Source organism: Lissotriton vulgaris, chromosome 11, assembly GCF_964263255.1.
Source record: "Lissotriton vulgaris chromosome 11, aLisVul1.2, whole genome shotgun sequence".
Lineage (NCBI taxonomy): Eukaryota > Metazoa > Chordata > Amphibia > Caudata > Salamandridae > Lissotriton > Lissotriton vulgaris.
The window spans coordinates 963,976,648-963,992,578 of NC_141699.1; positions in this window are offsets into that span (position 1 = coordinate 963,976,648).

The window sequence follows — 15,931 nt, forward strand, 5'->3', positions numbered from 1 at the left end:
ACAAGGTCACATTCAATTAAACAAAAACAAAAGAAGTAGGCACTGAGAGTAAGTGATATGTGCAGAATCACAGGATGTTGAGCTGATACACAGCCTCGAAACCAGTTCCCCTGTTCTAAGGTCGGCAGCTCTGGCCGTAGTGCCACATCCCTAACTTTAGGTCTGTTACTCCCTTAGATTCCTGCCTTTCTGGAATCTCCTTTCTTTACAGATAAAGACAGCTGCTGCTTGATGCAAACCTTCATGGGCAGTTGCGGCAGGTATGACTCGTGGGTGGGGGGAAGGGGTGGCGCGCATGAGAGGGGGTCGTGCGGAGAGGGGTATTAATTAAAAAACAAATTAAAACTTACCTTCGCCTCCGGTCCCGTGTCGCGTCTCCTTCTCTCTCTGCTCTGAGTCCCAGGAAGCAGGCACCCTCCCTTTCCTCCCCTAAGCCAATCACAATGCTGCAATGGCAGTGTTGAGATTGGCTGGGACGCCGACCCCACAGGCATCTATGGGGATGCCATTTCTCCATGCATGCTGCCTACATGGAGAAAACAGAAGAGTGCCTATGACTTCCTACCGACCAAACAGTCAGCACTAAGTCCACAACGTATACAATGTATACACAGACACATACGCCTCAACCACAGACCATGCATGTAGTTAGAATGCTTAACTATAGGGCACGTCTATTCCCACTCCTTGCTATTGTTTCACCCACTCAGAAGCGCACGTAGTGATCTATGAATGGCGCCAAAGCAAGCTCGTTTGCGAGAGGGTATTTATTGAAAATGTGAATGACAACAACTTCCTTGTGCTATGAGAGACTGAATGGAATGCTGTGTGCACTCAAAGGTCCTTTGGTTCCACCATCTTGCATCAGTGTCAATGACAGATGGAAGACTGCACCTTTGCTGTCAGGCCCTCTGTGAGAAGACAGTGCCCGACTTGCATGCAAGGACCTTCCACTCACATTGTCTCTTTTCCATAGGGCATGTGTGAGGCCTTCAGCAGGTAGCCCGGTCATGCAGTGTGATGATAGTTTTTAATAAGCTATAATGATGGCTTTTGCTTTGATGGGGATTACTTGATATGAATGACAGGGGCTTGTGCGCACAATAAATAGCAGAAAAAGAATCAAGGGCTCAGGTCTTGTGCATGTCCCCTTGAGAAATAATCAGTAGCAACAAGAGAGAGAGGAATAGACAATGGTGCTTGCCCTTTTCCCCAAAAGTATATGTTAGAACAACGAGAACAAGACCTCAAGCAGGTACAGGTCAGGGATATTACCCTGGTGCCTGGTCAATTGGTATTAACAACAAATTCTTGTTGTTAAGAAACCCCTCACCCACTTACCTAGTAAGTGGCAAGCTTCATCATCGGGGCCCAGGTGGATCACCGAGTGCGATCCAGCTGTGCTGCAACGCCTGTCTACAGTAGAGCGGGATTTCGTGTGCAAGGGAAAAGTGCTATGTGTAGTGAGTTATGTGCTAAAAATGCCTATAGGAAATGCCCTTTTAAAAGTTTTAATGGAAGGATCCTATGGCATGGGTAAAAATATGGATATGATATATTTGAGGGTGAAATGTTCCTCTATATCGCAGTCAAAAAGGTGTAGGTCTACTAGTTTCAGCCTTCTACGATAGTCATGAGGCTTTCTTCAGGACCAATAGTGTGCGGGGCCAGGAAGCTTACGTGGCCACAGTAGTGTGTAGGAATATCAACGTGCACCCTAAAGCGCGTTGTGTATGTAGTGGATCAATATACGCACAGATCCTATTCGTAAAGTATCTGAAAAGGAAACACAGCAATGTGAGGCATTTCTTATCATCGTAATCAGAATCACTAATATTGTGCCTATGGTGAGCGAAAGTTGCCCAGGTGGAAATACCTGCTTCATGAGGGTGAGGGGTTTCTTAACAACAAGAATTTGTTGTTAATACCGATTGACCAGGCACCAGGGTAATATCCCTGACCTGTACATGCTTGAGGTCTTGTCCCCTTAAGAAATAAGGCAGAATTGCTGAATTGAAGGACATTCTTTTTTCCCCTCATTTTCTGCCACTGATACATTCAGGACACACAAATGGGGGGGGGCGGGGCAGGGGGTAAGACAGTCAGACACAGAGACAGGCCACAGCTAGGATTGACGGGAAAGCAAATGGGATAGCTAACTATGGGATGCAGATCACCAGGGCAACCCACTGGGCACGTTCTGTATGTGCACCTCCCACTGGTCCCTCAGCTTGGTCGTGATGACATGGAGCAGGACTAGGGCCATCACCTCCTCCACAATTTGCGTGGCTGGTCCATTTTTATTGGCCAAGGCAAGATAGGACTTGGACACAGCGCTTCTGACCGCAAAGAAAAGTGCCATGTTACATGCAATAGGTCAGGCGCAGACAGCGCAGCCGGCAACCACACAGATCAGTAGGGTACCCAGGGTGCCAAGGCACAGGAAGAGGCAAAGCAGGACACCCAATGGCTGGGGACGCACTACATGCGGGAGGCGGACCCAACAGTTGCTTGGGGAGGCAGTGTGCACTGGGAGGAGCAAAAAGCAAGCCAGCCAGCAAATATATTAGGCCTTCCCAGAGTGACCCACCTATAATAGTGCACAAGACGGGTGTGCACGCTTGGTTCCCTTGGCTGTTAAGGATTGAATATGGTGGAAGCAGTTCATCAATATGTTTTCACTACTTGAGGTAAAACAGACAGGGCTGGACCTGGGGCTGCAGGATAAAAAAGATGAGGAAATGCGAGAGGGGCACAAGCCTAGGTTAGAGAAGTCAACTGAGAACTGGCTACATGCATTTCGCACTTTGGCTTGCCTGTTTGTCAAAATATTCCCAAATGCATGCCGCGGCTGCATTGTTTTTGTGTGAACAGAAAGTGCATGCAGAGCAGCGGAAGTGCAAGAGGAAGACCCTGTCAAAGAATGATAAGGGCTTTAGGGCAAAAATGCAGACATGTCCAATCATATACTCGGACCATTAGGACATTGCAGGTTTCATTTAAAATGTGGTTGCTTTGCTAGAGGGGGTGGGGACACACTTTCGTCCATACAGGCAAAAGTGGAAGACAGAGTGGTACCAGTAGAGCAACAGAGGGAAACAGTAGGCAAAGGACAACCGGGCATTGTCACAGCCCTCTGCATGTTGGAAGCTTGAAAAGGGCAAGTGCAAATGGGGTGCGGCCTGCAAATTCAAGCACGCTTGCGGCAACTGCGGTGGGAGCCATCTGGCCAGCAAGCGTAGGAAGGGTAAAAAGAGCAAATAAAAAAAGGTTGTCTTAATAAAGTAACAGCGAGGGCGGCCTGGTTTGGTGCCCGAGGAGCATGGGGGCGCTCGGGTGAGGCTCTCCGGTGCGACGTGGAGGTTTCACGCTAATTCGGCATTTCAAGCAAAGCTGTCGTGCACCAGAGGCCGCTGAACATATCCTGATTTTCCGGTTTGCTTTGTTGCCCCTAAATATAATGTTGGAGCAGCTTATTTTTACCATTTGAATTCCTACGAGCGGTACGCGTTATCATGGCCGCCATTTTAAGTCTTTTCCCGACTCACGGAGCTTCGTGCCTATTGGACTATTAATTAGCAGTTATTTTTCATTGTGCACATTTTGACATGGATTCCCTTCTTGGCCTCTCCTACAAATTGTATATTGCTACAGCTATTCTCTCTTTTTTGCTGTTTTATGACATTGTTGTCAGCAACCTGAGGAGATTATGTTCCTGGCAGCCATTTTGTGGATTCCTATACTTTGCTACTTGCTATATCAAAGAATGTTGTTACTCTGCTGTTCTGCTTCCTTAACCGAGGGACTCATTATTTACGTCTGAAAAGGCAGTCTGTCGTTTATCATTTTTCTTGACAATTGGTCTTCTCCTGAGATTTATAGGCAGATTGAAGGGGATTCTCTCCAAGCATCCTAAGCCGAAGCACATTTTTATTAAAAATTCAAAAGTCTTCACCAAATTCTCAAAGTTAGAAGATCCTCTTTCATCCTTACTGGAGAGCTCTACAACAACCATGGAGCCTGTTCAATCAGGGAAAACAAATACTAAGCGCTTAAAAAAAGAACCCCCCTCTCTGCCTAAATCAGCTTCGCCTGTATCTATGGAGTTGTTGCTGGAAGAGATCAGAGCTTTGCTCCCATTTATGGAGGAGACTAATAACAAGTTACAAATCCTCAATGAGAACTGATCTAACTTCACATAAGACTTAGCGCAGTTGAACACAGCGTATTCACCTTTTGAAGAAACCAACGCAAATGTTTTTCAGCTTAAATCTCAAGTTTTTACACTCCAGTGACAGATGGAGGATATGGAAAACCGCAATAGGAGGAATAATCTTCGTATTTATGGTTTGGCGGAGGGGACGGAAGGTACGGAATCTCTTGCCATTTTCAAGACTTTCCTTCCCAAGTTGCTTCATATGCCAGAATGTACAGTCCTCAACATCCAACGTGCACATAGATTGGGCCGTGTTCCTTTGAATGCTTCATCTTTGCAAAACCCAAGAAGAGTTCTTTTATACTCCTTAGAGTATATGGATCTGCTAAAAGTTCTGTCAGCGGTTAAGTCAGCTCAACGCACAACTTGGTCAGGTTCGACCTTATTTTTTGCCCAGGATTATGCTAAGGTTACTGCTAATATACGTAAGGCTTTCCTGAATATGAGATCTGATCTCCGATAGTTGGGGGCCCGTTACGGCCTTTTACATCCATGCCTTTTTAAGGTTACATACAAAAATAAAACAACAACTTATGAAGATTCGCTGCACTTACAAAGCTTCATACCTCTTGCACGACGGAAACTATGGACTTCTCAAGACCTTCAACGTTGCATAATATTTAACTTATTGTATTTTTTCTTACAGGTTCTTCATGTTTGTTCCTTCGGTACAGTAATGTTCATCCTATGAGAACTGCTTTTTGGATTTAGACAATTTTTAATGTTCAGTATACCTTGGTGTACGTTTGGTTATCTCTTTTGTTTATACTGATCTCTTTTTCAGTATCGGTTTTGCTAACTTGTTCTAATATCTGTTATTCTTCACATTTACAGCTTTTCCTGTTTCCATGACGTGATTACCCCCTAAGCCACCATATAGCCATACCCAGAGGTGTTGCGTGGTCCATGTGGCTCCACCCCTCCTGACTTCTTAACGTTATCCTGAACCTTCTTTGTGTAGGTATAATATCCATTTACCTTTGTTTGGTATCCTTATGTTTTCTTCCTGCTTCCCTTGCAATTTCCCCTTCATCTTCTTGTCAAATGTCACTAAAATTCTTATTTCGTGTCTTCCTACTTTTTTCTTGTATATACTTGCTTCCTGCTTCTTACTTTACTTCAATCCCTTTTCTCCTTCAGATGTCTTTTTTATTGACATCCTTTCCCTTCTTTTCATATCCTCAAATATCTTTGTCATTGCTCGCTTTGCTTCTTTTATTTTTCTTCTCATTCATGACTTATTTTTTGTGTAAATGCACCCAAATGCTTTCTCATATCTATTTTATTGTTTGTTTATATTGACTTTCATTTTTATCCTTTTACCTTGTAGTTAGAATGATCATTTATAAGAGATTCCTCTTTTTTATGCTTTCTATTATTGTTCCATTGTACTGGATTGTTGTTGTTCTATTTCTTCATATATCCCCTATTTTGACATGTCATGTCATTAAACTTAGTTTCCTGGAACGTTAGAGATTTAAACTCTCCTATCAAAAGGCAGAGAGTCTTAACCCACTACAAGTTAGAGGCTGACATAGCTTTTTATCAAGAAACTCATCTCACAGATGTTGAATCACTGAAACTAAAAAAGGGTTGGGTGGGGGAAGTTATCTTCTCCCAAGGTGATGGTAAACGTAATGGAGTCATGATACTATGTCGTAAATCGCTTCCTAATAAATGCATATCACAGGAGTCTGATGCAGATGGATGCTGGCTAAGTGTTAAACTATTAGTGAGGGGTGCTTCCGTCTCTTTTCCTAATGTTTACACTCCCAGAGGTGGTGATTCATCTTTTTGGTCCTCATTAGCACAGCGAATCACCCTCTGAATAGAGGACAATTTTTCTTTGCGGGTGACTGAATTCAGATTTTTGACCCATTTATAGATCGAAACTCCAAGGTTTCATTCATACCCAATAAACCTCATAAATATTTTGTTCATGCTATCACCCAACATAAACTCCTAGATGCGTGGAGATTATGTAACCCTGTTACTAGAGAATATACTTGTTATTCCCCCGTCCACCATACTCAATCACAAATTGATTACTTTTTTGATTCCCACAACATATCACAAGCGCTTATTATTAATGCACAAATTGGTCCAATATTGTAATCGGATCACGCCCCTATCTCAATTAGCCTGGACATACTACCCAGGGTTAATGCTCCCAGAAGATGGCGATTTAATAGTACTCTTCTTTTGGATCAAGTATTCACCTCTTCCTTCACCACTTTCTTAAATGAATATTTTTCACTAAACCAAAATAACTCTTTATTCTTCTCGACTATTTGGGTTGCCTTTTTGGCTTCAGCAAGAGACTTTATCATAAATTATGTGGCCATGGAACGCAAAAATTCAAGTAATCACACTAACACTCTTTTTCAAGATATAAAGAGACCGGAACACTCCTACTATACATCTCATTCAAAAGATGTTCTAGATGCTCTCAAAAGGCAAAGTTACAGTTTAACAAAGAATCAACAGACAGTGCCTCACTATACCTATTGAAATCTAGTGCAAAATTCTATGGAGGTAAAAATAAAGCAGGGAAACATCTCGCTAACTATTTGAAAACTAGGAATAACAAACTAAACATAGAGTCTATCTACGATGAAACTACTGTCATAAAATTTAAGGGCGCAGAAATTTTGAATGAATTTTTTTGTTTTACAAATCATTGCATTCCTCGGAAACAACCACCACAGACCTCTCAATATAACAATTTTTCTCCACCATACAAAAACCTCAACACGCTCCTCCCAACTTATCTCCCTTAGAATCTGACCTAACGCAACAGGAACTCTTGGATGCTCTCCAACATCTCACAAGAGAAAAAGCAGTGGAGAAGTGTGGCTCAATGGTTAGAGCGGCAGACCCTGATACAGAGGTCTAGCCCGGGACCAAGGTTCAATTCCCTGCCTCGGCAGGTCTTGGGCTCAAAAATTCCACGGACCTGATAATTCTTGCCTTGGTGCCTATTCCAATCATGGAGTCCCACTCTGCAACTCTGGGCAATAGCTTGCTTAATCTCCACAACGCTAAGGATGCCTGGCCTCCACCTTGGGGTGCCCAGAAGTGGACGCCTCACAGGGAAAGCCAATATGGGTTCCACAGCGGTATTCATACAAGCACCTTGAGACCCTTGCAGGTGAGTAGTGTGCTATACAAGTATCAATTTTTACATTTACACCCGGACCAGATGGTTTCACTGTTGATTTTTTTCGTCACTTTTCCAAATTGTTACTACCCAAACTACATTTCCTGATAACTCCTTTTGCTCTAGGGAAATTTCAGTTTGTTCCTTTTCAGAAGCACACATATGCCTCATACCTAAAAAGGGCAAAGATGTAATGCATTGCAAAAACTACAGGCCTATCTCTCTTGTCAACATTGATTATAACATTTTCTCCAAAGCACTAGCTCTTCATTTAGATTTCTGTTTGCCACATTTATTAGGTAAGGAGCAATCAGGCTTTGTCAAGGGCCGAGTTATCACTGACAATCCTAGACTCTTTTTCAATATTCTCACCAAAACTTCACATCTAAAGCAACCCCTTGCAGCAATAGCATTGGACGTGGAGAAGGCGTTTGATACAGTTGAATGGTCCTACTTATTTTTTACCCTCAGATGGTTTGGTTTTGGCCCTAAATTAATTTCTCAAATTTCTCTTCTCTAATCTAACCCTTGAAGTGCTGTTTGCACTAATGGCCTAATCTTCCCATGTTTTGATTTAGGCAGAGGAGTACGCCAAGATGCCCCTTGTCCCCTTTTCTTTTTAATTTAGCTCTGGAACCCTTTCTTTCAAAAATCAGTCAAAATCCACATATTCATGGCTTTGACACACCAACATCTCATATTAAACTTGTAGCTTATGCTGATGATATCCTGCTGTTTATTTCAAGATCAAATGAGTCGATTCTGGTGCTGTTGGCAGAGGTACAGTCCTTTTCCTCAGTCTCTGTTTATAAATTGAATTGTGACAAGTGCAAAATTCTGCCCCTTAAAAAATATACTTTCAAAGCGGATTATGCCCCCTCTATTTTAACATGGAGCCCCAATCATATTTAATATTTAGGGCTACATTTCACGCCCTCAATACCAGGAACAGTGGCTTTATGCATGAACAAATGCATTCAAAAAATGTCAGAGCTCACAACTAAATGGCACTCTCTTTACTTATCTTGGTGGGGTTGTTTAGACACTATAAAAATTATGCTTTCACCTATAGTACTATTCACCATTTCCAACATCCCAGTACCTATCTCTATGAAATTGTTTAAAAAAATCAACTCCATCATCTCTTCCTTTTTATGGAGTAATAAGAAATCTTGTGTATCCATTTCCAAACTAATCCGTTCTCAAATAGAGTGGAGAGTAAATTTTTCACATTTTTCTGCATACCAAAAAGCATTCCTTTTACGTCAGGCATCGTATTGGTTGCTTGATTCCACAGAAGAGTGTCCTTTATGGACATTAGTTGAATATTCTTTTATAGTCCCTTTTTCTTTTCAGGAATACCTTTCCTTCTCTCGTAAACCTCAATCCCTTTCTATTCCTATAATAAAGCTTACTTCTAAGCTTCTAAGCTCACTTTCCCCTTCAATTCATGAGAATCTTGATTCTTTCCTTAGCTCAACTATGTGGCACAACAAAACTCTGTTAATACGTAATAAACCCTTCTATTGGAAAACGTGGATACAAAAAGACTTACTCTGGATTTATCAATTATTCTCAAAAACAGAGTTTACACCCTTCCCCACACTTAAGCAATTATTTGGTTTACCTGCTTCATTCCACTCTAAATAAATTCTCCTTAAAAAGGCTGTGCTAGATGCATATGCTCAATTCTCCAATACAACCACCAATACTTATACTTCAGATTCATCTACACACCTATTCACCCTACTACATTCCTTTCCCAAAGCATCCAATATTTATTACTTGTTGCAATGCACAGGCAAAGTTAGACAAAACAGAGACTGCTTGGAAGCAAGATTTTAATGCATGTTGGTCAATCTCTCTGTGTAACAAGATCTGGTCTAAGATACGAAAGTATTGGAGACCAGCTAACATAACACAAACATTGTTTTTTGTATATAATAGGCTTTTATTAACCCCGAGTAATATAAGTAAGTGATTTTCCATTGCATCGGATACTTGTTGGACATGTTCGTCCCCAAATGCTGATTTATTACATATATTATTCTCATGTTCACATGTGCATCGTTTTTGGAAACGCATATGGTCTCAGATCAACATAATATTTGACATCAAATGTTCTTTTTCATTCACTCATATATTTTTGGGTAGTCTTTCGCCTATATGGAGCAACCGTACACTCAATGTCAAAATTATTGATCTCTTAATAGTGTTTGCTTTTCAGCAAATTACTAGGAATTGGAATGACTTCACAAAAATTTCTTATAAGGCTTGGTGGTATGCTATTTGCCATAATCATAGGTTAGATACTTCCTTTGTTTATCCTTTATATATGGCTATGAAACACAATCTATTGTGGTCAACTGATACTTCGTTTTTTGACACAAGTGCTAAGCACTTTACCTCACTTCAGCCTTCTCAACAAGAAGTACTCAAACCTCCATGAACGTTCCAGAGGTTCATTTATGATTTACTTCAACATTATCCATATGCCTTCTTTCCCATTTTATTCTCATCATTTTCATTCCTCAATGCAATTGATGTATTTTTGTTGGAGTAAATATGTGACGTAATGATTAATGATGAATGGTATATATTGTATACTGACACCCTTATTCTTTCAATAAAATCTTTTCTGAACTGAAAAGAAAGTAACAGTGAGGCACAAAATAGGAACACAGGGGAACTAGGAGTAGCATGTTTCCCCCATTATCTTTTGATCTCTTATCATTTTACTCAACCATTACCAGAAAAAATACACTGCACAGTTGCTAGCCGAAGGTTTAAAGAGTTGCTTTAGCAGACCCTACATAGGGCTAGTGGAAATGAGGCCCTGCAACAACCTAAAATCTGTCGTAGACAATGCCAAGGTGGCTAGACGTAAAATGGATAGGGAGCTTTAGCTGGGCCACGTGGCTAGCCCATTTGAGTAGCCACTGCTACAGGACTTCATAGTATCTCCACTGGGAGAAGTCTCCAAAAAGGAGCAAGGCCAATTTTGACTCATCAGCCACATGTCAATCAAGGAGGGAGGGTCAGTGAATGATGGGTTATATCAGGGTGGTTGCCTGGTATTATGCATGCTGGACTAGGCAATTGACCTGCTAAGGCGATGGGTAGGGGAGGCCTGACAGTGAAAACAGATATAGAGTCCATCTTCCAGCTCCTCCCAGGCTTTCAATTGGGCATTGCCTTTTACTATGATAAATGCCTGCCCGTGGGCTGTTCAAATTCATGTGTGTACTTTGAGGCATTTAGCACATTCTTGGAATAGGTATTGTATGACAGATGCCAAGAGGGGGAAAACTGCATTATCTGGATGACTCCCAATTTGTGAACACACAAGACACTGAACAATGCAGCGAAATAGTGGAACAATTTATAGCATTGAAAGAACAGGTAAGGGTCCCACTATCTCAGGATAAGATGTAAGGCCCCACTACACATCTGACATTTCTGGGATAGAGCTGGATTCAAGAGAGGGGGTAAGCAGATATCCATACCAAAAAGTGACAGGCAGGATGAGAGGCAATGCTAAGAAAAAAGCAACGCTCAAAGATCTGCAAAACTTGCTGGGGATGCTCAAATTGCAGACAGGGTTATCCCTACGGGGCACACATTTGCGAGCTATTTGGCCTGGATGACAAAGGGCATAATATGGAAGCACCACAGGGTCTGGCTTACCAAGGGGGTCAGGAGGTACCTGCAGCAGTGGCAGAACGTCCTGAGCAAGTTTCATGGGACCATGGTATGGCGGTCATCCTTGGTGACAGCAGAGCAGTGGACTATGTACACTGATGTGGCATAAAGCGAGGGCTTCAGTGCTATCCTGAGCACTACATTGTGCATCACCAGGTGGCCCAAAAACTGGCACAAGGCAGAATTAACAGAAAAGTTGATGCTGCTGAAGTTATTCCCCATGGTAGTGGCATTTACAATGTGATGTGAGCACCTGGTAAACAGGCAGGTGACATTCTGGTCAGACAACCACGCAGTGGTACAAGCAATACATCTAGGGGCTGCAACCTCAGTGAGAGTGCTAGGGCTGTTTCAACATCTAGTGGGCTGCCAGCTGGAAAGCAACATAACTATTAAAGCTAGGCACATGTTGGGATGTGACAACTCAATTGCTGACTCGGTCTCTCCATTTTAATAGGACAGGTTCTGCCAATTGGGGCAATGGGTAAACAAGCGGATGACAACACTACCAGCAGATGTATGGGATGCTGTGGTGCTGATTTAGTGATACTCGTTGACAGGGCCCTGGCACCAATACCTAGGGGTGGGCAGAGCTTAAAAAGTTGCACTACGCAGATTTCCGTGGAGTTGCAAAAAAATTTATTGGAAATCCCTGGAGTTCCACAAGCGGGTGGAGTTGGTGCTCCACTCACCCGCTTCTACTTTGCGCACATCTGAAGTTTGGGGGCATGCAGCGTTCAGAACCTGCAATATGTCACCACGTCAGCTGCGATCCTGCACCAGCATCTTGTAAGCGCACCTGTTCAAAATGTAAGAAATTATTTTTCCAGGGCATTCTTAAAATCTGTCCGCTGCTCGTGCGTACCCCTGTTGTAGACAGTTGGGATAGGAACTAATGACGTACACCCCACACATGAATAATTTGACTACATTCACGTCAGAAATACTAAAATAGAACAAACGTCTGCATGCACCACAACCTGCCCAGTCGATTGATTGCGTTGTTACTGAGAAGTCACTGTCAAATAGTATTCGTCATATTGGTGAGGACTGAGTGGCACAGTGGGTCTGAGAAAGGGACAGCAGTGACAGGAAAGAAGGAAAGAATGGTGGCAGCGTAAAGGACAACAGAAAAGTAAATGGAGAGAAAGCGGGCACAGAGAGGGGCTGGCTAAGAATTCAAGGGTATGGTACAAACCTATGCTTGCAGAATTGGTGTTGCGATCCTCTAAGCATAGTGCATAGCCATGCGCAGATACAATGCTGACCCCCATCACTACTCATTTCCGTCCCCAAGTTTGGTGACATGCTTTGGCAGTAAACACCATCTGACATTGCCACTTGAGCAGGATCTTTTCAGAGGCAGCCTTGTAATTTACGGACATTATTAAGTGAGACTGAAATTAGGAGCCCAATGCCAACTATAACATGAGTGAGCAGCCCCAAAACAAACCTCCTGAAGGGTGGATTGGATGGCATTGTAGTCGCTTTATAATCTGATGTGTGGTGCAATCCTTGAAAGATGTCCATGCACATAGGTCGATCTTTTTTAAGTCACTATTTAATATCATAGTGGTGGGTGCTGCTAAACTCCACTATGAGTGGAGTTTTTCCGAACTCTGCCCTCTGAGCAGAGCATGGAGTGACAACAACTCCACAAACTCTGCCATTGGGGCAGAGTTTACCGCCCACCCCTACCAAAAACCATGACCACCAATTATAACTGTCTGGAATGTTTCGATGGGGCAAGGGGGGTACGTGAGAACCTACACCAGTGGAAGGCTGGATGAGTTTATACAATGGTCCTCCAGGCATGGCAAGTCCACAGCTTGGGTGTAATCACACCTGAGTACCATAGCGTACCACTAGAAACTGTACAGGGGGTTGACCCAACAAATACATTTTACTGCCACATGGCAATGAAGGGCTAGGGTTGCATGCAATTGAAGAATTGTGACACCAGGCTACCAAATAACTTTGAGAGACTGAAGGCGATACTGCACGCCCTATTGGGAATATGGAGACCTATGAATCAGACACACTTCATTAGAGTGGCATTCACCCTAACATTCTTTAGGACATTCAGGGTGAGCAAACTGATAACGCTGTCAAGAGCAAACCTGGGCTTGGCTTGACTCCGTGTGGAGGACATACACATGTGGGACACACATTTGATGCTGTACCTGAGGAGGTCAAAAAAAATGACCAGGAATGGGAAAAGGAAGCACACACAGCTGGAGTATCCTGCAGCAAGTGAGCACTGCTTAATTTGCCTGACCCACAGATACAAGCATGTCAAAATAGAAGGTGGCCACACCCAATTCATACTCATACATTGGGATGGCAGCTTCCTGAAAAGATTTCAATTTATCGCAGTGATGCTCCAAGCCCTGGCGAGGGCAGGCCATTCACCTGCACACTTGGGTCACATTTATTCCATGTCAGGGCAGTCATGACTGTGATGGCGCTGGCATGGCAGAGAAAGTGTTCAGGCACATGGTTGGTTAAAATCCTCAGCATTTCCATTCATTCATCAGGCCATCTTTGCACTAACGCAGGGCTACTCTCTCACTGCAAGCACCAGAGCAGAAAAACAAACAGAATGGATAGTGAGTCACTCAAACTACACAAGGAAACAGCGGTGGGCTGGCACCAGGATGCTGTATGGCTGTGTAATACCAAGGTTATATGGTTGGGCAAGTCTGACATGAAATGAAGCCAGTGCCTTCCTGTGGTGCAGGAAGCGCAACGGGCACACATGAACCTTGCTGTGGTGGTAATTTATCTTGGGGCAATGAGCTTGTACAATGGGGTGAAAAACCTTGTTGAGGTCACCCAGGCAGATCTGACAACCTAATAACTTCCGGTGCGCCCCGCAACATAATATGGTCAGAATTATAGCGCACTGGACCAGGGAGAGGTAGAGGGTTCTAGGTAAAAGTTGAACATAACAATGTGCAAGTCTTGCAAAGGCATGGGGTTGGAGTTCCTGAGGAATGGCCTCATCTACATGAGAATGATAGCCTATTACAAAGACAACAACATTCACCTGTCTAGCATAGGGGTAGACAGGTTCCTCCTGAATATTGTAGGGCACTCAAACTGGGGAGTTTCTCTATGATTCTGGGGTGCTTGTCAGAGGTCGGTAAACCCCCACCAGCAAGGCAGGGAGGCATAAGGTTTTAACAATAAATAGATGCACAAAAGGGCGTAAAAGGACAATGGCCTGAACTAGGTCCTTGGTATGCCTCATGGCAGGGACACTTAAGGGCCAACTAAAGGGATATGAAATGGTTGGCAGTCACATCACTTGACACCCAGGCATGGACATGAGCCCACAAACTCCAGACATTCAGTAGCAAGGGAAGCCTTGAAGCTGCGAACTGCTGCATCAAGTAATCAACAGAAAGAGAGCTATCACTGCAGTTTGATTAAAGAGACATTGTGGATGACATTTATGGGGGGGAAGCAAGATGGCAGCCACATAGGTGACTGACAGCAGCATGCTGACCCTTGGTTGTTTTCCAACTAAATTACCTTGGGCAAGATGTAGGTAAATCCAATTTACAGATTCTTAAATACCGAATTTTACTGATTCGGTATTCACGAATCGGTAAATGATATGTAGATAAAAAAATCGGTATTTTTTTCCGAATCGGTAAAAATCGGAATCTGACTTTCGGAAAATACCGAATTGGTATTTACCGATTCGGTATTTACCGAATCGGTATTTCCCATTCATTCCTATGGGCAAAAGGCCCATAAGAATGAATGGGAAATACAGATTCGGTAAATACCGAATCGGTAAATACCGATTCGGTAAAATCCGAAACGGAAAGCAAGCAAAAGTGAAACCTAATAAAACAGCCAATCAGGTGCTACCACCCTCCCTCTGCCTACCAGGAAGTGGCTACCCAGGCAGCTGCAACTAATTAGAAGGTTCAGGAGAGGCAGTCAGAGCTGAGCAGAGTCACAGAGCAGCAGGGAGAGTTTTTGAAACCTTTTCAACTCAAACATGGTAAGCAGCAGTGAAAGCCAGAAGGCAGAAAGAAAGAGGAAAATGAAGTTCAGCAGCACAGAGCTGCAGGTACTTGTGGAGGAGGTTGTGAGGGTGCACAACAAACTTTTTGGCAGACACTCCCTCACTGTTCCAGAGTCTGCAAAAAGAAAAATCTGGCTCGAAATTGCAGAAAAAGTGAATGCAGTGGGAGTCACCCACAGGAATACAGAGGATCTGAAAAAAAGGTTCTATGACCTCAAGAGCCTCACCAAGAAAAAAATATCAGATATCCATAAGCAGGCAGGTCTAACTGGTGGAGGCAGGAACACAGCGCCCCCCCTGACTGACCTGGAGGAGTTGGTGGCCTCAACCATTGAGGCAGACAGCGTCCGCGGACTGGGAGATGTGGACAGCTCAGCCAGAGCTGCTGCAAAAAAAGGTAAGACGCAAGCGCTGCATAACACCCCATACCAACCTGCTTCCTAATACCCTGTTATGTACCAGCAAACCCCACTCGAGTACTGCTATCACTATACAGTAACAATGCATGATGGGAAATGTAGTCAGCAAATGTAAGACCATGTGCAACAGCTTAGACATCAGCAAGTGAGTGAACTGAATGCAGATAAAAGACAGTGAAATGTGTAAAGCATTTATTGTAGTGATTGTGACACAGTAGCACTCAGTTGATATATGCTTATTCATACCTAGGGGCCAAATCAGGCAGTTGACCCAGTGAGACAGAAGGGACTGCACCAGCGAGGGAGGAGAGTAAAGATGCAGGTTCAAGCCAAGTGCAAGCCTCGCAGGAGGAAGGAGACACGACTGCCATCTCCCATGAAGATGAGACTGT